The sequence below is a fragment of the Podarcis gaigeae genome (genome assembly GCF_964106915.1).
Source record: "Podarcis gaigeae genome assembly, chromosome: 5".
NCBI classification, from domain to species: domain Eukaryota; kingdom Metazoa; phylum Chordata; class Lepidosauria; order Squamata; family Lacertidae; genus Podarcis; species Podarcis gaigeae.
This window is the reverse complement of record NC_139681.1, coordinates 34,739,162-34,766,958: the sequence shown is the minus strand read 5'-3', so window position 1 is coordinate 34,766,958 and position 27,797 is coordinate 34,739,162. Positions and strand designations below refer to the sequence as shown.

Below are 27,797 nucleotides of genomic sequence, written 5' to 3'. Positions count from 1 at the left end.
TTCTTTTCCCAGTCTCTTACCTTGGAAGGCCTTCCCTGCCTCTCCTCTCACTCCGGGTCCTTCAACCAACTTTCACTACCTACATGTGTGTGTAATCCTGGACCCCAAAACCAGCTAAGAGAAGAGAACACCAAAGAAAGAAAGAAAGAAAGAAAGAAAGAAAGAAAGAAAGAAAGAAAGAAAGAAAGAAAGAAAATTCAAAGTACTTCTGATTTCCACCTGACAGTTACATAAAGAAATTATTCCAAACATTCATTCTAGAATGACATCCATCTGCTCTACTTTCCGTTAGGCAATATTTTCCCAATCTCTCAACCGGAATGTCTCAGATTAGTTCCTTTTCCTTTTTCCACAAAAAGTCTAAAAGGCACTCTCTAATTATTGTTATTAAAAAATGTCAGCAATGGTTTTTCTCTAATCAAACGAATCAACTTTGTCTCTAATAACCTCAACAACCATTCCTCCATATTAAAAAATAATGAATCTTTCCATCTTTCTCCATACAAGAGAATCTCCACAGTGACCATATATTAAAATAATATTTCATAGTTCATTTGTTATGTATTCATTAATTTGCATCCATTCCCATTCTTCCATCCCCATTTCCTGTTGTATTTGCCATGGTTTTCCAACTTGATTAAAAAAAAAAAATAGCCGTTCCATTTATGCTTCTTCCTTGAAAAGTGCCAAAGGTTTGATAGCTTTTTCCTCTGAAGTCACTCCAAGTTGTACACAGAGTCCTTTCTCTCTCAGCACTATCTCTACTAGCTCAGGATGTCTCTTAATTTCTCCATTCTTGGCTTTATTACACTTCTTCAATATCACAATTCCACCATTTTGCTGTTACATTCTTCTAAACACCTGTGTGAAGGACTTTCCCATTTCACCATCTGTTGCCTCTAACGCTACCATTTCACCCTCCTGTTCTGACAATAGTTTATTCATATTATTCTCCAAGGTCTCTGTGTCCTCTTTGATTTTGATTTCCATTTCATTCTTCTCTGGTCCGTTTTCATTCTCCATTTCATCAATCTTAGATCTAATCAATTTTATTTCCTCATCAAACATTTGCTGAAGGGTGCCAATAGTCAATGGAATGCCAACAATATATTTGTCATTCTGAATGTTCTTTATCTTATTAACAATTCAGTCTCATTATATCTCCCATCTCCACCTTAAGATCTCCACAGTGTTCTCTTATCACCACACATTTCTTTCCCATGAAGGAAGTATGAAGGGGCAAAGTTACTTTAAATTTAAAGGCAACGTTTACATTGATAAAATAGAGAATTAAAAATAAAGAAAATAAAAATCCTTAGCACTCAGAACTAACTCCCTAGTTCATTTAAATCTTTCTTGGCTCAAACAAAGAGCATACTTTTTGTTCTTCCTTCAGCTCTTTAATGATAAAATTCCTTTCCCTTCTTCTTAAAATCTGAAAGTAGCTCATACACTGAATGCAAAAATCCCACTGACAGACAGAGAAACCTTTCTCAGTTGTAAATTACAGCTATATCAGAGATAACTAAGAAAGGGAGGCTTTTGTAGACCCTGCGTCCATCAGGGGCCTCATGTGACTTTGGGGCAAAATGCTGATTCCTCCACTCATACGTTGCTCACCCTTAGGAGCTGACAGTTTCTGTCTCCCAGCATAGAAACCGGCTTTTTTCAGAGAATCAGAGGTTTATCCCCAGCTCACTTTTATCTCTGGAGTAAATCTGATAGCCAAAATTTATGTATTGCTATCATCAATCAGGATGGAAACATAGATTAAACACAATGGGGAATTTATTCCTAAACATTAGCACAGATGTGACCATCTCCTGTATTTGAAGTTCTCTCAACATTTATTACACCAAGGATGAAAATACAATCCCATCTACTTTTTGTGATTAATGTTTCATGTATCATGCATTATGCAACATATAGTTAATGTTTATGATCAACATGCCATCTAGAATACCTGGAAATCAGAATTCAATATCAAACACAGCTTACTGAAGTCTGGTGTTAGATATGTAAAGGAAAAAGTTCCACAGAGGATCTTTTGGGCTGCACTCCTGTATTCTATAGCTCCTCTTGGGCTGCACTCCTGTATTCTCTTATCTAGGAGTAAGCCTTATTGAACCAAGTGTGGCTTATTTCTGAATAGACATACCTAGGATTGTACTGTTACTCATATCCATCTTTAATGCCAAAAAATTTAATCCATTCATTTAAAAAGCTGCAGCCAATTTCATTTGTCTCTTGAGCAAGCTTTATAATATTAGAGCACCAAATTATGAGCACCAAGTCTGAAACAACTACAATCTGTAACATGCCTTATTTAAGTTCATGTTTCAGTTGGACACGCTTCTAAAATGAGACCAAAAGCATCAGTACTTTATCATCTATCACCCTGTAAAATTCTCACACTTCAGCAAGTCATCAAAATAGTTTATATTAGCACAGCAGATGTATTATCTAGCAATCTGTTTGGATATATTCTGAAAACCAGCATATGGTTGGAGCACATATGGAGAATAATGGTTTCAGCCAACAGTGAGTGAACTGCAGTCAAGAAGTTAAAATGCAAGCATTGTGCTATTCACCATTTTATGTGCAATGCTAATATTCTGGCTCTGTAGAATAACAAGATTAACTAGAATAATTTAATCACAACTGGCATTATAAATCAATATCTAACACATAGCACATTATACACACATCTAAGCAGAGAATGCCTTAATGTTGCATATTCACTTCAAGCAGAAAAAAGACACCAGGGAAAAAGAAATTTTCAGCAAGTACCACCATCTCAAAGCATGAATTTTATTTGCAAAGAGGCTATTTGTCCTTTATCAGTAAATGTCATAATACTTTAGAGAACTAGGAATTTCAGTTGATTCAGCAAATTAAGGACAAGGGCTTAATATTCATCACATTAATGGAGATATTGGCTGCATTCAGATGTTATGGCAGACTATGCCTTGCTGAACGTGAATGAGCCTACCCTACTCCCAGATTCATATGTGTCTCTCACCTTCCCTATAATCAGGAGAAGGAGTTGAGAAACTTCTGCTTCTGCTTAATCAAAACTTGATGTGACATTCAAATTCATAATTATGGCTAACCTTAGCTATAGTTAATTTTAACGAGCTTGCTACAGTTTGTAGTTGGTTGGTTTGAAACTATCATAGTGAATATTTACCACAGTTTGGATAATATGCCAATCTGTGGCAAATCAAACCATTGTGCTTAAACTGGAGAAGGTGAGGGAAGGAGGAGAGCATGTAAATCAGGGAGGGGGGCTAGGTTTGTTTATGCCTCACTAAACCATAGTTTTGTATGGTGTCCAAACACAGCCAGTGTTAGAACAATTTTGATTTTTTTCTAGTGATGAACTCATACCCATTTGACACATATATTTTCATATACAGTCATTCCTCAGATTACAGATGCTTCAGGTTGCGTTTTTTCGGGTTACGGACCCACCGAAACCCGGAAGTACTGGAATGGGTTACTTCTGGATTTTGGGGGTCGCACATGCACAGAAGCGCTAAATCATGCTTTGCGCATGTGCAGAAGCACCAAATTGCACCCCGCGTGTGCGCAGACGCGCCACTGTGGGTTGTGAACACTGCAGGTTGTGAACATGCATATCGCACGGATCACGTTCGCAACCTGAGTGTCCACTGTATATGAATAAAAAAACCTAGAATAAAACATGAAAAATTGCAGCAGATTAAAAAGTTACTTATACAGAGTCCAAACAAGTTATTGGCATTACCTAAGGCATTACAGACTTTAGGCCAACAAAGGAAGACACTTATATTTGGCAAACATACAAACATATTTTCCCAGGGAAGGTATTCCAAAGATGAGGGTCACCACAGACAATATCATTTCCCTGATACTTGTCAATGTAACAACTGTCACTTGCAGACCAGTGATCTACCCTCCAGTGCCAATCCAAAAGGCTGGGTGGGTTTCGTGGGTGTAGACAGTCCTTCAGATAACCTGGCTGCAAACCACTTAGTACAACAAAGGTCATTACTAGCACCATGAATTGACTTAGGAGGGGAAAACCAGTACCAGCACATGGACCTAGCTCTAAGCCAAGAAAGAGTGCAGTAGCCAGCTCTAGTATTAGCTCTTGGTTTTAATCTGACTGGTACTGGTGCAAGAACTTCTATAGGGTCTGTTTGGAAACTCCTACTCACAACCCCAGTGCAAGTGCCAACATCTGCATGTTAAAAGGCAACTTCCCCATTCAAAGAATTAAGCATGTGCACAAATGCTTGTGGACAAATTTTATGTTCATGTACCGTATTTCAGTTATTACCTGTAGCTAAAACAGAAAATAAGTTTTGTTTACCTTTTAAACAACTGTCTTATCAGTTGATCACTGCCTTGTTAATTGGTTTCAGGTAATTGTCACTTTCTGCTCAGTTTGCATTTCATTTCCCTCTGACCTCACTCCTCTACATCCCCACTGAGTGCACATGCTTGTCATTTAGGATTAGAATTCATGCCTCTTATGCAGTGGATTGTGGTCCACAAACGCTGATGCCTTCAGCATGCTGCAAAGGCTCTTTGTTGTGTTTGCTACGAGAGAGAAACATGACTGCACTTCTGGAAAATGTCTTTCCTCATCTCACAAATTCATCCTGAACAAACCGGGAGCGTACACAACACACATAAACGAAGTCTCACTTTGGAAGTTCAAGTTGATGCAGTGTCCTATTCTCATTAGATCAACAAACACACACAGGGAACAACTGTATTAGCCACTCATCATATACTATTCTACAACTACAGTGACTCAAAAGCAAATACATTCTTATATTTATCTCAATTAATGTTAACCTCTTATGATGGATTACAGCTTGTTGACTTCCTATTGCCTGCTCAAAAATAATTCTAAATGTACCACAATAAGAGGGATAGAAACAAGGTTGTTGCCACAGTACAAGGCAGAGAAGGAGAAAGGAACAGGCAGAGAAACAGATTTCCGAAGAAAAGACAATTCTGATCAAATATTTCCATGTCCTAATCCAACTAAACTCCTTCCAGAGATCTGAACTGCTGGGTAGCTCTTTACCCAATGCCCACTGGATTGTGTCCAGCTGTGAATTCAGAAGCTTGTTTGTGATTTGTCAAATGCAGAACCACAGTCAGAAGCTTGAGTGTAGGAGTAGCTACAGACAACAGAGGGGAGTCTCTTCTCAAACATCTCCACGGTCTATTCTGTTCAGTCACTAAAGTTTCTTAGAGGGCTGGCAACAGCATCCAGCACCCTCAGCCAGCTGCCAAAGACCACACGTTCAGGCAGGGCCCACCAGTGTTGCTGTTTGGCTCTCCCACCTGCTTGGTCTCTTGGCTGTGGGATTATGGTGGCAGCAGCAAAGAAACCACTCATCATTTTGAATATTTCCGCAATGCCCCAGAACATCCAAAAATTGTAGAGCACTGCAGGAAAATTACAGGGGTGTGGCAAGCAGCCAGGAAGCCTAGAGAATAACCTGGTGAGTAGATATCTGTATGGAACCTAACCACAGGGCACTTTCATGGGTGGTCTTCTAAGCTAGCCTTAACTTATCATGATGGTTGTTATTGGAACCGAGGCTGGAAATGCCCTGAAAATGAAAATGTACCTGCCTTCTCACCTAGAAACCATGATGAAAGTGCATTATATTATCTTTTGCATTCTTTGTACACAGTGAAACACAAGAATTATCCTACCCTCCGAAAATTACTGAGTTCTGTAATTAATGGGCAACTGATTCAAGATAGATTTGGAGAAGAAACCATGGTTTTTCATGGCAAAAAAGAAGAGGCAGTTCTGCCCAATAAACTATAAAAACAAGCAAGCCAAATAAACTCAGAGTACTATGAGATCAAAGAGCTCCTTTCTTGCTCCTCTTGTGTAGCTTCAGCTGGATGTGCCAGTGAATAACAAATCTGTGATCTTTGAAATGCCACAAACTCAAAATAAATTACTTTTTCCTGGGAATATCTGAAACAGTCTTTGGTTTTTAAGCTTTCTGTAACAGTAAAAAAAAAATTCTTTTAAATCCAAGTGTCACTCAGCCATGCTAACCTTGATCTAATCTAAGCTTTCCCACTTCTACTGCTTGAAAAGTAAGATTGAGCCAGACCTTTGAACCTCAGTAGAATCGGTCAGCCTAACTCTAATAGCTGCATCAAGTCAGAGAGGATAAAGAAGAATGGATACATTCAATGTATCATTGAAAGGGAGGGCATGAGAGTTTCAACCACATTCATACAGAAAACGGTTAAAATGTTGTAAATGAACAGAGGCTGCAACTTATCCTTACTAGTAATTTCTCCACACACATCTCTGACCATCAGTGAAAGGTTTTTTGACACAAGTGCTTACAAATTAGAAAGAAAAGAGACAGATGCAGTGGGGGGGACTACTAAAAAAAATCCAGGTACTGTATTTCCCCAATGCTTGGGAAATCACTGTTGCCCCCTTGCTTCTTCCCAACAGATGGGCCTACCAACCAAGAAAGAGGCCCATCTGAGGCTGTCCTCACGTGAGCTGTGTTTTGACTAACCCCTCATAAATTGAACAGTTGCACAATCTTTCAGACATATTTTTCTCTGATCACTGTGGCCTGTTTAGCCTTTATATGTGTGTTAAAGGGCAGGAGAGGATATATTAATTGCAACATAATGTGCCAGTGATTCACGCTATACATAAACACAAATCAGAGAGACTTAACTAACACAAGCGAAATGCTATTTACATTGTGATATTATTCATTCCATATAGAATTTCAAGACCTGGGCTTTAGGCAGCTTCATGAAACGACAACTGATTGCTATCTTATTTACACGGATTGTATTTCTACTCCCAGGGAGAGCACTCGTGGGAGTTTCTGTCTACAGTTGGCCAGTCTTATGTACAACCGGAGTGGTGGTGGGCACCATTTTCTCTTCTGCCTTAAGCACCAAAAAATATGTCAACAGTCATGTAAATCAGGTAAACACTGAGTTACAGCCTTTTATTTCATTGAATTAAATATACAGTTATATTTATGTCATTTAGTTTAATTTAAACACCACCTTTCCATCGGATGGTGTCCAAGGCAGCTAACAGGGATCAATACAAAACAATAACCAACAGCATCATAAAAATAGAGCACATAAGACACATCCAATAAAATCCCGGTCTATTAAAATAGATTACTACACTCACTGTGGCAATAAAACAAGTCAACCTGGAAGGCCAAACACCTGTCTCAGTAACATAGGAAGCTGTCTTCTACTTAATTACACCATAGGTCCATCAGGCTCAGTACTGTCTACATTGACTCAGAGTGGGTCTCCAGGGCGTCAGGTGGGAATCTCTCCCAGCCCTACCTGGAGATGCCAGGGATTGAACCTGGAACATACCGCATACAGCTCAGGTGTTTTGTTGTCAACAGAAGGTCACCAGAAAAGGGGCAAACCAGACTTCCCCTGGCAAGGAGTTCCAGATCTTCAGATCCCATCAAATGTTCCTCTGATGTTTGTTGAACACCACAGAGAGCCTCTCCCACAGACATAAAAGCCCAGGGAAACTTGAATAGAAGGTGGCATTTTAGGTAGTCTGGCCCCAAGATGTTTAGGGATTTATAGGCCATAGCCAGGGCCATTATGCTCCTCGAAGGGGGTATGGAAACTTCACTGGTTCAAAATTCTGTAGCCAAACTGCTAACCAGGGTATAGCTATAAGAAAGCACATGCTGTACAAACTTTTGATATACAAAATGAAGCCTTTTGTAGAACATGTTACAGTAGCTGAAATGAGATGCAGCTAAAGCACACTTTATATGTTTCTTGAAAAGGGAAAGTGAATAAAGACTATACTCTTGGCCCTGTTCTTCTGTTATATGGCAGATATGGGACAGAGGCACCTGGAGAGGTTGGTCAAGCAGGCTACAGAGACCCCTGATGAAAAGGCTGGTGGAGGAAGGAGAGAGAACATTGAAGAATGCCCCCCCCCATGGAGAAAAGGAGTAGAAGTGGGAAGTAGTAGTGAATAATCAATGGGGATGGGGATTGTGGGAATCCACTTTGTTTGCGCTATAATGGGAAAGTCCCCAATTTGCACTTTTTCTGAACTGAAAATCAAGTACTCTTCAAAATCTGCACTTCTCCAAATTTTCCAGTCAAACAATATGTACAAAAGTGCTCATATCAGAAGAAAGTTTGCAGAAATTCATAAAATACCAACATGTATTATATTAGGAAAGACAGCTTGCCCAAAAAAATATATGTGTGTCTATTAGGAGAAATTCTCACTAAAATACTAACAGACACTTGTGATGATTTTTTTTTTTAAAAAAATACAAAAATCACAAATTGCTGAAAAATGTGGAGAACTAAGAAGAAACTCAGAAAAACTGAAATTGACAAGATTCATCCATTCCTTGCAGTCAAGCAAAAACAACGGAATCCAGTCCCTCCTGGTCAGGGTAGCCAACAACGGAGTGCTGCACCTGTGGTTTTATAATAACTGAACATGAGGTACATGCATGGCTATGTATGTAGGACATGTGTGTATGTGTTTAAATTAAAAGACTGTGAGGGTTTGTCTGCCTGCCTGTCTCATCCTGTCTAAACAGGGCTTGGAACAACACCTCCATGTGGTGCCAGTCTCACCCACAGTGGCAGCTCAGAAGTGCTGCCTGGCTTCCTTCCAGCTAGACAGACACCAGTAGCAGCCAGCAGGTTGGCAGATGACCAGAGTGGCAGTGATGGTATGCCACGCAGGGGATTGCCGAGTCCTTACATTTCCCTCCATATGCCATGTACATGTACAGAAGAATTGCAAATCCATTTGAAGAGCACCACCTCTCATAGAACTACACCAAATGAGCTATTGAAATGCGAGGGAAGGACGAAAACTGCCAATAATGAGAAGTTTGGCTCAAAGCATGTGACAACTGAGCACAATCATTTTGAATATAATCTTGCCATACAAATCACAGTGGAGTGGGTTTTTATAAATGTGAAAAGTACAACCTCCCCGTTGTGAAGATGATGTGACCAGACTTTAGGGAGAAAATCCAATTAAAACCCAATAGATTAATGTCTATGACATATGGTGTGTGTGTGTGTGTGTGTGTGTGTGTGTGCCTGTGTGTGCATATATGTACACACACACACACACACACACACACATGCCTAGCTAGGTATATTAAGTACATCATTTTAAGATCATCTTAAGTGCCACCATTATTAACAAATGTAATGTTAAAAACAAAGGTATTTCCTACAAAACCTACCTTACGGTTTTGTGAGGTGGCCAAGAGTTCTTTCCCCCACATTTTGTAGTGGGTTTGTTGTAGTGGGTAATGTGCTATCCAGCATCCTTTGCACCTACATTACCTGCAGCTAACCAGGAAGGATGCCCATGGCACCACACACAGGAATTCTTTCACCCAGGTCCCAGAACTGATGTCTGGAGGAAAGCAACATAATCCACTTTAAAAACAAAAACAAAACCGAGAAAGTAATCATCAGCCAACCTATAAAGTGACCCAATTTCCACAAACTGCAAGTATGCTTAGATGCAGCACTAACTCACATCTAAAAGTAAATTCCAACACCCTGATTTTGCTACGTTCACTTACATGAAATGCATGAACGTTGACGCTGATGCAACTACTGTATATGATTCTTCAAGATGACAAAATGGAACTAGTTGGGTAGGGGAACCTGAAGGCTTTATCCAGCCCCTCAAGGGTTTATTGTGGCTTTATTGCAACCCCTCTCATTACTTTAATTGACTGCTTACATGGGTCCATTATGTCTAAAAAGAAATTGGTGGTCCCCCAATCACCTACACATTTGTCCATTTACTAATTCAAAAGGGGATGATTATTAAATTTAAAGACTATTCCCAGGGGTTGCATTTTGAAAGGCAACATTGTGAACTGCAGTTCCCACCACTCCCACTTTTACACATTGACCACATCTACTTTTATATTCTCCCCAACCCTGGTTAAAGGTCAGCCATAGATCAGTGCTGTCTCCAGCCTTGAAAAAAAGCCATCCCTGGTCTAGTGGCAAACAGATACAGAACCAAGCCAAAGTGGCAAGACTTGTGAAATAGCAGAAAAGTTGCTAATTACTTTTCTCCATTTGATGCAGTCAAATCACCTGGAAACCACATATAAAAGAAAAATGACTATCAGCAGGGGCGCCGACTTATAAAAAATATTGGGGGGGCCCATACCGGGGTCCTGCCCCGGGAAGTTTTATAAGATCCGCTCCCGGCCCGTTGCTGCTGCTGCCGCCCGCCTCGTGGCCCCCTCGCCAGCTGAGGGAGGGAGAGAGACCGAGAAGGAGAGAGATGCGTGGTGGGCAAGGCAAGTGCCCGCCGCGCCTCGCCTCCCACCGCCCCTCGTGCCGGCCGCCCCCTCCCCTCCCTTCCCCGCGCGCTCGCTCGCTCGCCCTCCTCACCCCAGCTCTTGGCCGTTCGCCCCAGGAACTCGCCGCTGTTGGGGTTGTAGATGAACCTCTGCCACTCGGCCATAGACTGGCTGAAGGGCTTCTCCTCCTCCTTGGCCATAGCGAGAGAGAGAGAGAGAGAGAGAGAGGCTGGAAAGAGAGAGGGAGCTCAGCGGTTCACGGGCGGCGGTTTTTCCCCTGCCGAAACAACAGCGGCTCCTCAGAACCGCTAAGTAACTATCCCTCAGGCGCCCGGCGGGAGAGCAGAAGAGAGGAAAAGGAAAGAGGGGCTGGGCCAGTCGCACGCACCGAGCAAAACTACTCGCGCCGCCTCTTTTACTACAGTAATAATTATTTGTTTTAACTCATTACTGAATGTATTTTAAAAGGTAACTATCATCAAACAAGGAAAATAAAAAATACCAACATAATTTTGTGATTTTACAAAGCATAATATAACTACCGTATTTTTCGCTCTATAACACGCACCTGACCATAACACGCACATCGTTTTTAGAGGAGGAAAACAAGGGAAAAAAACATTCTGAATGAAACAGTGGATGTATCATTTTTGTGCTTCATGCTGTGGCCACAGACATGTGATCTGATGGTGAATTTGGGGTGACCCAATGCAAAAATCCTGAGGATCCATGTGGATCCATGTTTTGTAACCACGTTTTTGCACCACTGCAGCCCCAGGGAACAGTGGGTGCGTGATTTTGGGGGGGGGGCAGGCTGTAGCCATGGACATGCTATATGCTCTGATGGTGAATTTGGGCTGACCCAATGCAAAGATCCTGAGGATCCATGTGGATCCATGCTTTTTAACCACATTTTTGCACCATTGCAGCCCCAGGCAACAGTGGGTGCGTGATTTTGGGGGGGCAGGCTGTAGCCATGGACATGCTATGTGCTGTGATGGTGAATTTGGGCTGACCCAATGCAAAGATCCTGAGGATCCATGTGGATCCATGTTTTGTAACCACGTTTTTGCACCATTGCAGCCCCAGGCAACAGTGGGTGCGTGATTTTTGGGGGGCAGGCTGTAGCCATGTACATGCTATGTGATCTGATGGTGAATTTGGGCTGACCCAATGCAAAGATCCTGAGGATCCATGTGGATCCATGCTTTTTAACCACATTTTAAGTGGGGAGGGAAGGAAAAACACAGAAGGAACAAGGAGCAGGAGAGGGGTGTGCAGAGAAGCAGCTGGCTAAGAATGCAGGAGAGGGGTATAACGGGGAGGGAGGAAAGGAAGGCAAAAGTTTTCCCTCACCTACCCACCCAAGTCAGCCAGCGCTCTCTCTCTCTCTCTCTCTCGCTCTCTCTCTCTCCCTCCTGCACGGAGCACAGAGACACACTCTGCTTTCCCTCTGCCTGGAGGGGAGGGGCTTTCCCTGCTCTTTGTTCCGTTTGAGCAAACACAGCAAGGAAACAGAGCAGGGTGGGCAGTAAGACCCTGAGGCAGAATGCCGGAAAGCAGCCGCTTCCTCTTTTCAAGTTTCCCTTCTAGGAGAGCGCGATTTGATTTTTGCCTGCTTTTTTTTGCCTCCCCTCACACCACTTGGCTCCAAGGACCACACATTCGCTCAATAACACGCACAGACATTTCCCCTTCCTTTTTAGGAGAAAAAGTCTGTGTGTTATAGAAGGAAAAATACGGTAATAATTTTCTTAAATTATTGGGGGGGCGGAGCCCCCCCAAACGAATTTTTGAGGGGGCTCGGGCCCCCTCAGGCCCCATGGAGTCGGCGCCTATGACTATCAGTAACCTTTCGGTAATATAGTGGTGCAGGAAGGGTTAAGCATATCATACCTTGCCACTTCTCTCCTCCAAACTGCCTCTCTCTGTCATTCATCACTTTACAGTGGTGAAATGGTGGCAGGGAATCCCAGACTTATGTTTGCTATAGATTAGCTTCTTTTTATAGGAAAATGTATGACCAGAATGTGTAAGGTGGGAAATGGATGTCCATTTCATTCTACTGTACTTCAATATGTGGAAGTCAATGTAGGTATCAATTTCCCAGTGTATTTCCCAGTATACAGTAAACTTAACAGGCCCTAAGCAATAGGTAAGCTGAAGCCACTATGCTTCTTTTTCAGCCTTTAGAAGGTCTTGTCTCTTTGATTAGATGCTGTTCATCCAATTAGTAAATGAATAAAAGTGTTTAACTTAGAAGGCCACTAAGAAGAATCTTAGTAAGTGCAACAGCTAGCTGACTGTCTGAATATAAGCCCAAAAAGGGATTCTAATCTTCAGCACTTCTTCAACATCAAAAGATACTAAAAAATAAATGTGTTATTAGCAAAGTGTACTAAAAGCTAAAACTATAGGTCACTAAGTAAATGTAAATATAAGAGAGCATTCAAATTCAATACAGGACTGATTTGTGTAAGGGTGATATTTCATCTGATAAACACCATGTGACTTATACTTTGTTCCCCTTTTTTACAATCTTCATAAGAAAAAATATGTGGAGGTTTTTTAACATCACAAACTCCAGATCTAAGAATAGTGTAAAACCCAGCACATCCCACCCTTTATGTCTTTTAAAATCACAGGCTTTCAGGGGAGGAACATGGTAGATTGAATGTCTTTTGTCGTGAGGCTGCTGATGGAGATAATGATGTGGAGACTGATGATACCCAGGCATAAATCTTGGCCAGGCATAGGCAAACTCGGCCCTCCAGATGTTTTGGGACTACAACTCCCACCATCCCTGACCACTGGTCCTGTTAGCTAGGGAGGATGGGAGTTGTAGTCCCAAAACATCTGGAGGGCCGAGTTTGCCTATGCCTGATCTTGGCTATCAAAATCACTCTGGAGATAAGAGTGAAGAGAGAATTAACCTCTGATGCTCTGAAAAAGCCATTTTCTACATCTGAAGACTGAGAAGCTGATGTGGGTGAATGACGCATGAGCAGAAACATCAACATTTTGCCTAAAAGCCACATAAGAGCCCTGGTGAGAGTTCTGAGTGCTAAGAATTTTTATCTTTTTCATTTTTAATTCTCTGTTTTCTCAATAAAAGTGTTGCTTGGAAATTGAAAGTAACTTTGCCACTTCATTTTTCCTCCATAGGAAAGGAGTGTGATTTGAAAAGAGAATGATGTGAAGATCTTAAAGTGGAGATGGGTGATAAAGTGAGACGGAATTGTTAATAAGATCAAGAACATTCAGAAAGACAAGTAGATTGCTGGGCATTCCACTGACTGTTGGCACCCTTCGACAAATGTTTGATGAGCAAATAAAACTGATTAGATCCAAGACTGATGAAATGGAGAATGAAAGCAGACCAGAGAAGAATGAAATGGAAAGTGGGATCAAAGAGGATGCAGAGATGTCGGAGAATAATATAGATAAATGATTGTGAGAACAGGAGGGTGAAATGGTTGAGCTAATAACAATAATTAGAGAACCCCGTTTGGACTGAAAAGAAAAATGAATTAATCTGAAACATTTGGGTTTCCAGATTGGGGAAATATTGCCTAACAGAAAGTAGATCATCTGGATGTCATTCTACAGTAAATGTTTGGAATTATTTCTCTATGTAACTAACAGACGGATATTCTGCATTTTTTCTGTATACTGTATATTTTTTGTCTTCCTTTGTGTCCTCTTCTTTGGTCCATTTTGGGGTCAAAGGATTACAAACACATGAAGGTGGTGGATGGATGGTGGAAGGACTTGGGTGAGAGACACAGGGAAGGAAAGACTTCTCAGGGTGAGAGACTGGGAGAAGAAAGTAAGGAAATGAAGGAAAGGATGAGAGCTGGGAGGGTCCATCACCTTCTATATGAGCTTGATATATTTTTTTTTAAGTCATAAAATAATATTGCAATTAATTTACCCATGTATTATTTACAAAACCTTTCCTAAGAGTGAATTTACCTTTTCTACCAACCCCAAGATTTCTTTTCCCGGCAATTTCAACCACTTCAGAGTACATCATGTGGACTATGTGAGTGCGTATCATTTTGCACTTAATTTGAAACCCATTTGTTCATATTTCAAGGAGATATTATTCTGTAGCCATTAACACACTTACATCAGCTGTTATCATAAATGTTTTTTGTTTAAAAAAAGTACACAGGAAATAAACACTGAAAAACAAATGTATCAAATCTTGATGCTTTTATCATTATTCCAGGCATCTTTAGTGAGGGTTATGTTTTTCTTCCATTGAGCTCTTAGTTGATATGATCTCATCAAGTTTTGACTGTAATAGCAAATAATTATATGGCTAAAAATGTAACAAACACCCCGCACTAGCACACCAAATGTGAAATGTAAAGTAAGTAATAGACTTGCTGAATGTTAAAATAAAATTAAAGGAGACTCTTCTCAGACAAATAAATTGTGCTTCCATACGGATTCAGTGATCCAGAATCAGAGAAGTGTCACTCTGGCTCCTTTCTAAAACAACAGGGAAAGCATTCATTAGGAGGACTTGCTATTAGAATGATGCACTTCATTAAGTACATGGCTGTCTTCCTTTACACAGGAAGCTGTTATTAATTCTACTGGCCATGCTCAAGCTTTCCTTTCACTGAATACAGAAATGAAAGAAACTTCTAAATAATAGAAATCACACATCTCTCGGCAATAGAACATTCATATCCAGTGGGAAGTCACTTCTAATTGACAATTCAATTCTGAGTGTGTTTCTTTCATCCTGAGCAAACACTATTCTGCCTAACCCTACTCACCACCTTAACTTAAGAGATTATCCTTTCAACAACTCAAAGGACTGCCAGAAGGATTCGTTCAGAAGACAAGAAGCAAATTTATTTTAGAATGTGCTAGAATGGCAACTTATAGGATGTATTTTTCATCCCACGAAGGAAGAACATGGAAGCCATAACGTTCAGGTGAACTACAGTCACAAGCAAAAGGCTGCTGCAGTGGGTTTCCCATTGAATTTATCTCTAGGTGGCTTTTCTTACTACATTTGCTGAATGATTATGTTTCCTACATGATACATTGGTGTTAGTGAAGAAAATGGAACTCGGGGAAATGCAGTTTCAATAACAAATGAAGTATACAACAAAGGGGTTATATACTACTGAGGCCAAGTCATACAACTTCTTTAAGTGTGGGTAGCCATATAAAAGGCCTGTGCATGCTGCCCTTTTCAACACTGAGGGAATAGCTACGGCAACGTCCACACAGAATTTGGGTTTTGGGTTGTAACTACAAATGCTCAAAAAGCACCATTCAATGTGCCATGTAATAAGTAAATAAATAAACCAGAATCTTCCACTAACCAGCAAACACATACAAATATCTCACAATGAAGCTGCTTGAAGCCCTCCTAAACATCACAGGCTAAAGCCCCTTATAGATGCAAGTTTGCCATTCATCATGGACTGCTTACGTTCAAACTATCTTGTTTGTTTATGTATTCTTTTCAATCCTGGCCTTCCACCAAGGAGCTGAGATTGCCACACATAGTTCTTCCCTGCTCTTAAAACAACTATGTGATGTAGGGCTAGGTTGACAGACAGTGGCCAGTGCAAGATCAGCTAGTGAGCTTCATGATGGAGTAGGGATTTGAAAGCAGCTCTCTAATACCAGTCCAATGCTCTATACACCACACTGGCTCTTCTGCTAAATGCAACTTCAGCAGGTCAAACCTCTTGAACCTCTGTACAAGCAAGGGGTGCTCCATTCCTTTCAAAGTCAGGGAATCCAGTGAGGAGGGCAGTCTGTGCTTGTGCTGAGCATTATGTGAGCACCGGAGCCCAAGAGGGCTCTGGATTGTGGCCAAGGGATCATTTGCCCACAGAAGGTTGAGATAATTAAAAACATCATTATCTTGTGCAATCAGTAGCCAAGATTAACAATATACAAGTTATGAACTGGAGCAAACTTCAAATAGGGAACAATTTGTTTCCGAAGTTACTAAACACAAGCACAATGCAAATGGATAATAAAATAATTAGATCAGCCAAGCTAGTAAAGTTGTTACAGCACTGGCTAAATGATTTATGTTAATTTAAAACCCGCTGGAACAATCATATACTTGAATAACTATGAACAGATGGAAATCGATAAATGATACTGCCTGTAGACACTAAGGCATTAGTTTTCTCTAGATAATATTATTAGATAATGAGGTCTTTTAAAAGCAAATGTTCATACATCAAGTTATTTTAAGATTAAAGTTTAGTTTTATAAAATTTTGACACATGAAGAATTTCTACAGCTTGCTAAACACAATAAACCAATTCACAGTGGAGTTTTTGTAACTTTTAAAGAGCCAGTTCATATATTAGCTTCACCACTCTGTTGCACATTAAGTTGTGCTACTTAGCTGAGCAATATAAGAATCCTACAATTCAACTTCCTCAAAAAAGATTTCTTAGTAAGGAGTACTCTGGGCACACAGAAGTAGATAGGTTCCTATGTCTGATATTACACAACACTTGCAAGTAGATCCACTCATTGAGAAGATAAACGTATAAAAGGGTTAGCAACATTTAACACATGAATAGACTCCTCAGAGGGGAATTATTGCAAACTTTCTGAAATTTTCAGCTCAAAGGAAAATTGTGTAGCAGAATTCACATCATTGTGAGAATCTATTCTTAGGATTCTCAAAGTCTGGATTTTATTGTGGAACTAGCATTGCTCATGCATTGATGATTTTTAATATATATATCGTGTCCACACAACCTCACCTTATCAAAATTTCAGCCTACACTTTAATAAAAAAACATTTAATTACTGCAGAAAATTTCATAAGTTAAAAAAAAAAATCCATTATACATCTGCAGCCACTAGCAATATGGAAGCTTGCTAGCATGCTGCCATTTTTGTTGACAATTTGTAACATGTATGGTGAAATTTCAGTTGTGGCTTCTAATGTCACACCCTGAATTCCCCTTTTGCAGTACCTGAGTACAACATAGCCATTTTATTTTTGGCAGTCCAAATCAGATGAGCATCCTGATTTCCATCAATTGCACATGCTGAAGGCATGTTTAAATTTCAGCAACCAAGTTAGGAACAGCTGTTCTCTTCAGAGCTTCACACCATACATGTAGGGTTTGCTTGGGAAACTAATCACAGTATATACACTGGGCTAATAATTATTGAAAAGCATTTCCAATTTTTTTAATGCCCCAAAGCATTTCCAATTTTTTATATTAACATTTTGCGGTTTCTAAATCCTGAACAAGGAAAGGAAGTATAGAAAGTCCCCTCCCCACACAGCCTGCCTTTTTAAAAAAAGCCCTGGGGTGCATGCCCTGAACTAGTTCATAGCACATAGGTTTCTGGTCCTTGGGTGCAAGGGAACTGTAATCTCTGAACTTATATTTGCCTCTGGAGGAACAGAAGAGTCATGGAAGTTCCTGCCATATGGACAGGATGATACAAGGGGATCACTTAAAAATGTAACTTTACTTCTGCATAGTGCACTTGATTTCCACAGGAAGGCATAATGTATCGAATTTTGATCACAATTTGGATGGCAAGAAGAAACTAGCAAAAAACGAACACAAGAATGCACCAAAGCAAATGCATTCTTCACCCCCCCCTTCATTGTTATGCATTGCAAGGAAATACAGCATTGGCAGAAATAATTCAGTGAAGTGTGAATATCTTATTTTAACAATGCAGGATGTGAGGTCTCATCTTGCATGGTGGAGACCTCAATTCCAGTTTTGCTCTCCTTTTTCTACTTGAATTCACAAGATCACTTCACAAGGGTTAGAAAGCAAAGAGCATTCACAGAAAATAATTTTCTCACAGTATCTTGGTAGTGAAACTGGAGTATAGGACACATGTAAGACAGATTTGGGAAGCAGAAGTGATAACTTTTAGTTATTGGTTTTCAAATAATTATAATGAAGTTTTTTCCATTTTAGTTGTGAAAACTATTGGTTGAAAAGTGGAATATAAATGTAATAATTTATTAAAACTTAAATTTAAACTGGAACAGAATTTAACGTAATGTTGAGGATATAAATGTGCAGTGAAATAATTAGAAAAATCATGTTTTGCTGAGTTTGAATCTGTTTTGTTATAGAAGTGGGAGAAGTGAGAGCTAGCTTAAAGTGTATACACTAGCCTTTGTTATATGATCTTTAGAATGTGTCTTTAAGTATTGTAAGGGGATTCTAATCTATTAGTGATTCGGGTTACAGAATCAAGAGGTAGCATTTGTTCATGATTAGTTAATTGTGAATAAAAACTGCTAGTTCTGCAACTGCCTCTTTAGGCACAGATGGGCAAATTAGTTCTAGGATAGCTTGAATATGTATTGTGATATTGCAGAAAGTGTGAAATCATAAATGTATTGGACTACTGGTAACATACTAAACTTTAAGTACTCACACATATTCCTTCCTAAACTATGGATACATTTGTTCCACCATAAAATTGTTTTTAAGCTGCCACAGGAATCTTTGTAACTTTTGCTGCAACAAACTGACATGGCTATCCATCTAGAGCAGGCATCCCCAAACTCGGCCCTCCAGATGTTTTGGGACTACAATTCCCATCATCCCTGACCACTGGTCCTGTTAGCTAGGGATGATAGGAATTGTAGTCCCAAAACATCTGGAGGGCTGAGTATGGGGATGCCTGATCTAGAGTTTGCTCCTAAACTCTTCTCACATGGTCAGATCTGCTCACCTGTTGGCACTTGGCTCTAACACTTCTAACTGACGGATCAATGTATCCTTTATTGTATAGTTCACAAAGTTATTGCTTAATCCTGACTACTAAAATTCAGCACTGAACACTACCTAATATTTTCAACAAACATACCAGAGACACACATGGGTAAATCAATAATCCAATATAAAAAAACACTTTTCAAAGATTATTAAGAACCTCAATGCCACTATTTTTACAGGCGACTGCTCCCCTGGCAAAGCTATTGCACCTGAGCTAAGATGACATGAGATGACAATGCAATTATTCCAACCAGTGATTTAAGACAAGTAGATAACTATAAAGCACAGAGGAAATTCCAGAGTTTGCTACAGCCTGCCCGCTTACCATTCAAGGATAACTGGTGAGGCAAAGTGATTGAAGCTAACATTCCAGCCCTAAGCACATCACTGCATCAGCAAAGAGAGAGGTGCTTTGTCTTTAAGCTGAACAGTACGCTGTCTAAACTGCACTCTTATTTCATAGGGCTCTGACTCCAACCTAGGTAGATTATATTGCTGAAACAAGAGTAACACCACAACCGGATAGAAGCATCAAATAACACTTTATCAGCTATAAGACAACCCTTTCAAACATGAGAGAGAGAGAACCCATAATTGGACCAGAGTAACTGGAAGTAGCATAGAAAGTTGGGGTTTCCCCCTATAACTGTTAGGCTAGCCACAGCACAGTTAATGCTGAAAATGCACCCTAGTGTGTAAATTAATTTTTTTTTTATCAGAAGAAGCATCAACTTCACCTCCTGCCAAATTCGCTTACCAGCTCTAACAATTAGATGTCTGTGAGAATCAGAAAAGTATGGGTGCAGACTTAAACTTGCAAGATCTATCTTCTAAGAATGACCCAATTAGCCGAGTGTTATATCTCTTAATAATAACAAACAAAAATAGCAACAATGATTGTCAGAATGATGTGGATATCTGTTAAGCAAACTGAATTTCATACCATAGCTGGAAAGTAAAACTGTGCACATGTTTAGGAAACTGTATGCTGACGTTCCACAAGTAAAACACACTAACTCTGCAAAGAAGTTATTACTTTAGCTATTTTGTATTCATGCAAAGGGCTTATTGCTGCAATGAATAATCCAACCTCATATATTTTCTCTGAACAGCTTTCCAATTAACTTAATATATGGATCAAATGGTGCCTCATTAGACAACAAGTAAAATGCAGCTCCTTCTTTCTGGATAACAGCCCTCTCAACTATTTTCATCAGACAAAAAACAAAACACAGAACAGTCAAATCCATAATTAAGGTAACTTGCTTTCAACACCACACTAGAAAATGCAAGCATATACTGGCTTACACTGCAATTGTGAACAGACAAGAATTTTAAGAAGCAAAACACAACAAGTAAAAGCAGGCATGCTACAGAAGTTAATATGCAGAAGACAGTTTCTAGGGTGAGAGAAGCTACTGAACATCTAAAATAAATGGTTAGTAGTACCACTTCATTACTGCCGGCTTCCAGCTATAAACCTCAAAGCAGATGATTCATAAGCTAGATACATTACTTCGCTCTTTGAGAGAATCTCCACTCTTCAGGTAGTTTACCATCAATGCCAGTTTAAAGTGGGGAAAAACAACTTACTGAATAGCTGAAAGTTTCATGCTTAGCCAAGGCTGGGTTGTGCATTAAGTTTCTGTTCCTGCTAAGCCTGTTTACAGCGAGTGTCTCGCACATAAGAACGAGGTTTCCTTTTTCTCTTTTCAAGGTAAACAAGGTGAAGTGCAGAACCGCAGCAATCTCTTTGCACGAGAAGCATTCATCACAATCATAGCCTGAACAACAGCGGAATTTTTTTTGGAAAAAAAAAATACCTTCTCATATCAGAAAGCCACAAAAAACATTTTCCACGTTCTGCTATGCACTCCAGCCGCTTTAGTCATCACAAGTAACTAGCCATACACTCCAAGCAGGAATTAGTGTGCCCTCTATCTGCAGCTATTAGCTCAGCACACTGATTCACTGGCATTAAAGCAATAGCAATTAGCTGTCCTGCTCTCAGCAGCTACTGGAGAGACAGACAGACACAGACACACACACACACACACACACACAGAGCGCATGAGCTGAGTGGGGTAAACTATACAGTGACCACTGAGCTCTCACCAGCAATTAGTAGCAGGTGCTGCAGCCCTAAGACAAATTGATATCCCACTGATAATCAGGGCTAGCTCCTTGAATATACTGTGTGTCCAATCAACCTTTGCCAGGGGCTCTTTGTTTGCTTTTCCCACTTCATTAGCAACAAAGGAGTACAGCAGCTTACGTTCATTTACAATGTATCATTTGACCAGAAAGGAATAATCTGTTTAAAGCCTCTCAGCACTAGAGGAGTGGATACTTAAGTCCACCTTATGTTTAATCTATTAGGTAAACAAATAAAGAGGAGTAAAAGATATTGCTCTTTTTGCTTTTTCTAAACTAGCAGTGAAAATATTTTTGCCTAAAAATCTTAATTAGTAATTTTCATCAATGCATTTTATATACAGTGGTACTTCAGGTTAAAGACACTTCAGGTTACAGACTGCGCGAACCCAGAAATAGTACCTCGGGTTAAGAACTTTGCTTCAGGATGAGAACAGAAATTGCACCCCGGCGGCGCAGCGGCAGCAGGAGGCCCCATTAGCTCAAGTGGTACCTCAGGTTAAGAACAGTTTCAGGTTAAGAACGGACCTCCAGAATGAAATAAGTTCTTAACCTGAGGTACCACTGTATATGCATCCAGAATACACATCCATTTTCGATTTAAGGAACCTTCCTGTAATACTCTTCAGCATTGTGTGGTTATAAGATCATACAATGGCTAGACTAGATTACACATTCCCTAATTGCTTCCCTATGCCTATTTGAGAGAAAAATTGAGTTGGCTTCACTTTCTGCTGCCTCCCAAAGCCACCAGGAATCCTTGATCCTTGGGAAGGGAGTATGAAATTTTAATTGGAGGGAGGGAGGGAGAGAGAGAGAGAAAGAATCTAGTGAACATACTAGGGGCTGCATCCCTGCTTACTCTACTCACCAGCCCCTCCTCGCCCACACAAATGAACTACTTGAGCTTCCCTTCACACCCCACCCTTTGCAACTACTAAGCTCACTGTTCATCTCCCCAACCAGACTTCTTTCTTCTATCCTGCACCCCCATTTTCACCTTTCCCCCATGCCTTCTGTCACTCCCTTGGGCACAAACCACAATAACCATTTGCATCTTTACAGACCCACATAATGCAACCAAGCAGCACCCCTTTCACCTTCTGCCCAGTTATGGAGCCACTGTCCTCTCCTATTATTTAGACCTTTTCATGCCTCTGCTTTCATATTCAACCCCATTCCCAAAGTCCCCTTGGCCACGTCCATTTTCACCTCCACTCCCTTTTCCCCTCCACCTTCCTCTTTACTTTTCTCAACTCTACCTTGCACACAGATCACCCCCATTTCCATGCCTTCTTCTCTCTCCTGTTATGCAGTCACCTCATGCTAATCTATGTTACTGTATCTCTGAGATTAATGGATTCTTAGGAGCACCTTGGTTTGCATAATGCCATTTTGCCATATTATTATTGAAGCTAAGTTTGGACAACTGACTTAAAACACACAGATACGATACTAACACCACCTCACAGTGATCCTATGTTTCTGCCATGCCCTCACATTCATTTTCAGCGCAATACAGCTAAAATAAAGCTGTATACAGTGCATACATAGTCTACTCAGAAATAAGTCCAAGTTCAGTGAGGCTTGTACTTGGGTAAGTGGCTAAAGGACTATAGTGTTCAGCAAATGTAATTGTACTATTTGTGATTAGACCATTTCCCAATATATATTTAAGACTAATAACATCACATCCCCTTGAACAAGACTGGAGTCAGTCTTCAGAGAGAACAGAAATTAGAACAACAGAGGTAACATCACCAATGGTACGCACACTCATTTCTTTTGTCCCTTTGTCCCATTGCTGTGCGTGGAGAAACAGGTTTCAAGGGTTTTGAAGTCTACATGCCACAGTCAACAAATGTCCATTCTCTAACACCCTTCTTCAACTCTCTGAAATAACTGTAATCTGCCTCTAGTCCTTGGAGCATATAGCAGTGTCTTATTTTGTTGGGAAAGTAGGGATATAGGAATGATATACTGTATAATTTGGAACCCCACAAGTCTTAGTGCACATCTTAACATACTTGTGTAGAACCAAATGGTGAAAATGTTCCAGAAGGCCTGTATCTTGACAGTCAATATAACCCCGGGACTAATGGTTAGCTACTGCAAGAATGAACTCACATATGTTTATTCACCTGCTTTGATATATGTTGATTGGCTTCCTTTGATGCTATGTTTATCTGTGGGCTTGGGAGGCTCAGCTAGACAGGAGAGAGAAGGTGTCTCACACTGGTTGGCTGCCAGCTACTTCCTTATTGGGGTGATGGATGAGAGTTGGAAAGTGGCCTCCAAGCCAGGGGTGAATGAAATGGGCTACTGATGCCAGCTTACACAGTTTGCTTCCATATAAGTAATTGCTATTTGTTTCCTGGGTTCGGACAAGTCATGACAACTGCTTGCTGCTTCAGTATCTGTCCCAAGTCTATAAAGGCAGCAGGGCTCTGAAGGCTGTGTTGTAAGTTTACACCTTTCTTTAATAAAGCACTAGAACGGCCATTTTCGACATCTTCCTTTGGTACCCCTGCACCAAACCACTTGGGCCAACAGATCAAGACAAAACTCCAGGCTGTGTCCCCCATTCAGTATGATTTCATGCAACTTCATAAAAGCCAAGTAAGTTTATTAAGATTAGACTGAGTAGAATAGAAGAGGGAATAGCCACTCACTCTCTCTCACACATTTTGAGTAGATATACAGTTATAATGCTACTATTGAATACAAACTACAAATCATACTTTCACCAGCTCTTAGAGAATGCAACTTGGGAAATGATGTCAAAATAATGAGGAAGGCTGTATGTTTTCAGGTACTTTCAAAATAAAATTGATCCTTTAACTATAGCCTGCTGATTTGACTCTTGGTAAGTAAGCAGTAACCAAATAACTCCAATTTTGAATATGCAATTCTATTTTAATGGAACTGACCTTTCCCTAACATGGTGCCCAGTTTGTGTTGAATTTATTCCATGCTGCTAGCAAGTATTGCAGAGCTCCCTAAGTAATTGCCTGGTGCCTCTCCCAGATTTTATGATGGATGAGAAAGACAGGGGCCCTCTCTATAGCATATGTATTGGACTTTTGATATTTAAAATTTCGCCATTTTGCCTGGCCTTCTAAACTTCAAGTCAGTGGAACAGTTTACACACTCACCAAAATGGTAATTCTCAATGCATGGTGGGACATGATGGCTATGTACACTATTACTATTTACAACATTACATGTACCCCATGGTATATGCACCTGAAAAAGGGGGCTTCGCCAGATGACCTGTTTATTAATAATTCATTCTGACTTGTTTATACAAAGGATAGACTATGCTCAGTCTTTATTGAACATTCATTTGATTCATTTTCAGGGTAGTTGTGTGACAAGAAACATTCATCCTGATTTGCTTGTGGGGCATTTATATATCTTCTCCCCAATCATTCCTTCATCCCACACTTTTCAGTGCATTTGCCCATCACTTTCCTAGCTGCTAAAGGTATGTTGTTGTTTTAAGTGGATTTGTTATAAGAAGTATTTGTATTTTGTATTTATTGAACTAAGGTAGCTTCTTCTGGCTAGCAGGCCAGAAAAATCACCTGATGTCAGGACTTCCAAGTGCATCATTGGACCACTTTCAGAGGCTGTTTTAAAACCCATTTGCAAGCAGCACCAAGCTGCTTTTGTAACATCCAAAACTGCAGGTTTAAAGAGCAGCATGGGGCTGTTTGCAGCAGGATATTAAGACAAAGCACTGAGCTTTGGCTACATGTCCCTGTTCTCAGCAGGGAACAACCAACTGAGCAGGATTTAACCCCTGCTCATCAGCTGATGAGATAATGCAGCTAAAGCAGAACCAATCTCTGGCACTGTGCCTATCAGCTGCTGTCACCTCCTTCCATTTGGCAAGTTTAATTTTTCTTAATGGTATTTTGGCCAGAGATTGGCCTATGAGTTCCCCACCCCACCACTTGGGTTACCTAAATTTCTGGTATGCTCTTGAATTCCTCCCACAAAATATTGAGTGTCTGGAAGCACCCTGGCTCCAACAACAATCTGTTCATAGTGGAGAGAATACAAACTGGGTTGGCCTGTTATTTGTTTTAGTCTCCCACAAATAACGCAATGAAACAAACCCGTGACAGAATCCTACTGGAGAACATCACAGATGATGAAGGGCATTAGAGTAGATAACAAAAAGTGGTTGCACTGTAGAGCAAAATTGGTGGCAGAACAGAAGCATTCACCCCTGCCATCTTAAGTCAATTTGCATGTTACAAGAGACCAGGCTTGCAAAATCACGATTGACTTACTCTTCTGCTAGACCTACTTCTGATGAATATCTATATAAGCCCCATATTTATAGCCACAGTTCTAAATAAATTTGCGAATGCAAGTGAATTTACTTTTGTGAACTTCGTAGCTATTCTGTTTAGTTGTTTGATGTTTACTCCTCAAACATGTATCAAATCATATCATATTTTTTTTGCAAATTTAAGGCCACTTTGTATTTTAGTTTTAAATCATTTTTTTCCCAGGCTCTCAGAATTATAGAATTGTATATGTCAGTCCTAAATCTAAAACCGGTATCTGCAAAGCATTTATAAAATGCTACAATAAAGATGGCAGATATGGCAATATTAAGGAGTCTCTAATTCTCCCTTATTTTTTAAAAAAACGCTGTCTGGGGTTAAAAGCACAAAGGAAGGTTGGAAAAATATTAGAGGAAAAAGCAAGGTTACCAAAAACACCATTCTCATGGCAAGCTATTTTTCCCTGTAAAGTTGTGACTGAAAGTTCTAACAACCCCTTTACCAAAGGATGATGTAGGGAGTTGGAAACTTTCAAAATATATTTAGTGCAACTATAGAGTCTGCGTCCCTCAATATACTAACAGCAATCATCACCATCATCATCACCACCACCATCATCATGGGCAATTATTAAGCCGTGCCAGCAAGTCTTCCACTTGCACAATGGGACTCCCTCCCCCCCCCCGCTGTGCATTCCCCACCAGTGGCGTAGCGTGGGTTGTCAGCACCCGGGGCAAGGCAAGTAATTTGCGCCCCCTAACCTGTGGATTTGCGCCCCCTAACCCTAACCCCCCCTGCACCCCCCCGCTCCGCCACTGTTCCCCACAATTGGCTCTGGGGAAGTTGGGAGAACCTACAGGAGAGAAGGAGGGGGATCATTCTACCTGGGAAGTTGGAATAATTGCTAGTCAGGAGAGAGAAGGTGCCTCACACTGGCTGGCTGCCAGCTACTCCCTTACTGGGGAGATGGATGAGAGTTGGAAAGTGGCCTCCAAGCCAGGGGTGAGTTAAATGGGCTACTGATGCCTTCATGCAGTGCTGAATTCCTCCTAACACCAACAGCCTCCTTCTTCTATATATAGCACAATTCACCTGTTAACTGAAATCCCATTTGTTCTTGCTTTAAAAACTGACAACCACCAGATCTGTATAATTACACACTAGTTGCTCCCCACCCCCAATGTTGATATAAGCACTGCTGGGGATAGAAATGTATTGGGGGGGGGTACCTTTCCATGGAGTATTGTTAAGTACTTCCTGGATTTTCTGACTTTTCCTGCAGTACTGTGAACATTTAATTGCTGTTGCTAGACTTATTTAGGGTTTAGTTTGTGCTGCGTTTTATTCTAGGTTGGTTTAAATTGGTTAGAAGTTCATATTATGTTCATAGAGTTAAGGTGCTGTGTGGCTGAGATGCAGTTATAAATCTCTGAAAGTGGGATGTGTTAGAAAATGCTGACAGACTTATTACGGTAATCCCTGGGGATTCGTAAAAAGGCTACAACATTCCAGTGGGTATACAGATACCAGGAACCGCAAATGCCCTGTTACAATCAGCTCCATGCGGTATGATTCTAAGAACAGCATGGGGTGGGGGATTGGAAAAATAAGCTCTATCTACATAAGGGCATTGCAGAAAAGATGCATATCTGAAGGGACTCTGCTAGTATTACTTCCACTGTTATTGTTGCTGAGTGGCAGGGTGTAAGGAAACTTGATTATAACTCAGAACACAAGGAGCGGGGAAGCAGTAGGACATATTGTTCAGAGCCCTGCAATCAGTCCATCTGTTCACCATGAGGTCTTAATCTAAATCCCATATTCACAAATCCAGGGACAGTAGTAATTGACTATTAAACAAATGGAAGTTTCTGCTGCATTTGCAATTTCATGTTAGCATTTTGCCAGCACAGGTTGGTTTCCCCAACATAAATAGCTGTTTTTTCTCTCCCTTTCAGTGCTTTTAAGAATTTCAGTATACCTACAGGGGGGGAAAACTGCTTTGTTAAACTGGTGCTTTGAACACCAGCATTTTATTAGAATACATCTTTGTTGCTGAAATACAATGACAACTAATTGCATTGGTATGGACAAATTGCTTTTTATAGAACACATTGCTCCCATGCCTTATAAAGTTATAGTGCTCTAAATTGATATGAACAATCATCTACATTTTACATACAGCTGTGAAGAAGATTATA

General features: G+C 40.4%; 1 protein-coding gene across 25 annotated transcripts in view; it reads right to left on the bottom strand.

Moving 5' to 3' along the window:
* The window catches only part of PCDH15 (protocadherin related 15), a 649,118-nt gene that overhangs the window by 341,271 nt on the left and 280,050 nt on the right, over positions 1 to 27,797 (bottom strand). For 2 of the 25 annotated variants that reach the window (XM_083740646.1, XM_083740653.1), the window contains exon 1: positions 20,735 to 20,949. The exons of 19 other annotated variants lie outside the window; for them this stretch is intronic. The gene's annotated coding sequence lies outside the window, so the exon portion shown is untranslated. 4 more of the 25 variants (XM_083740660.1, XM_083740657.1, XM_083740656.1 and 1 more) reach the window with 4 other exon arrangements.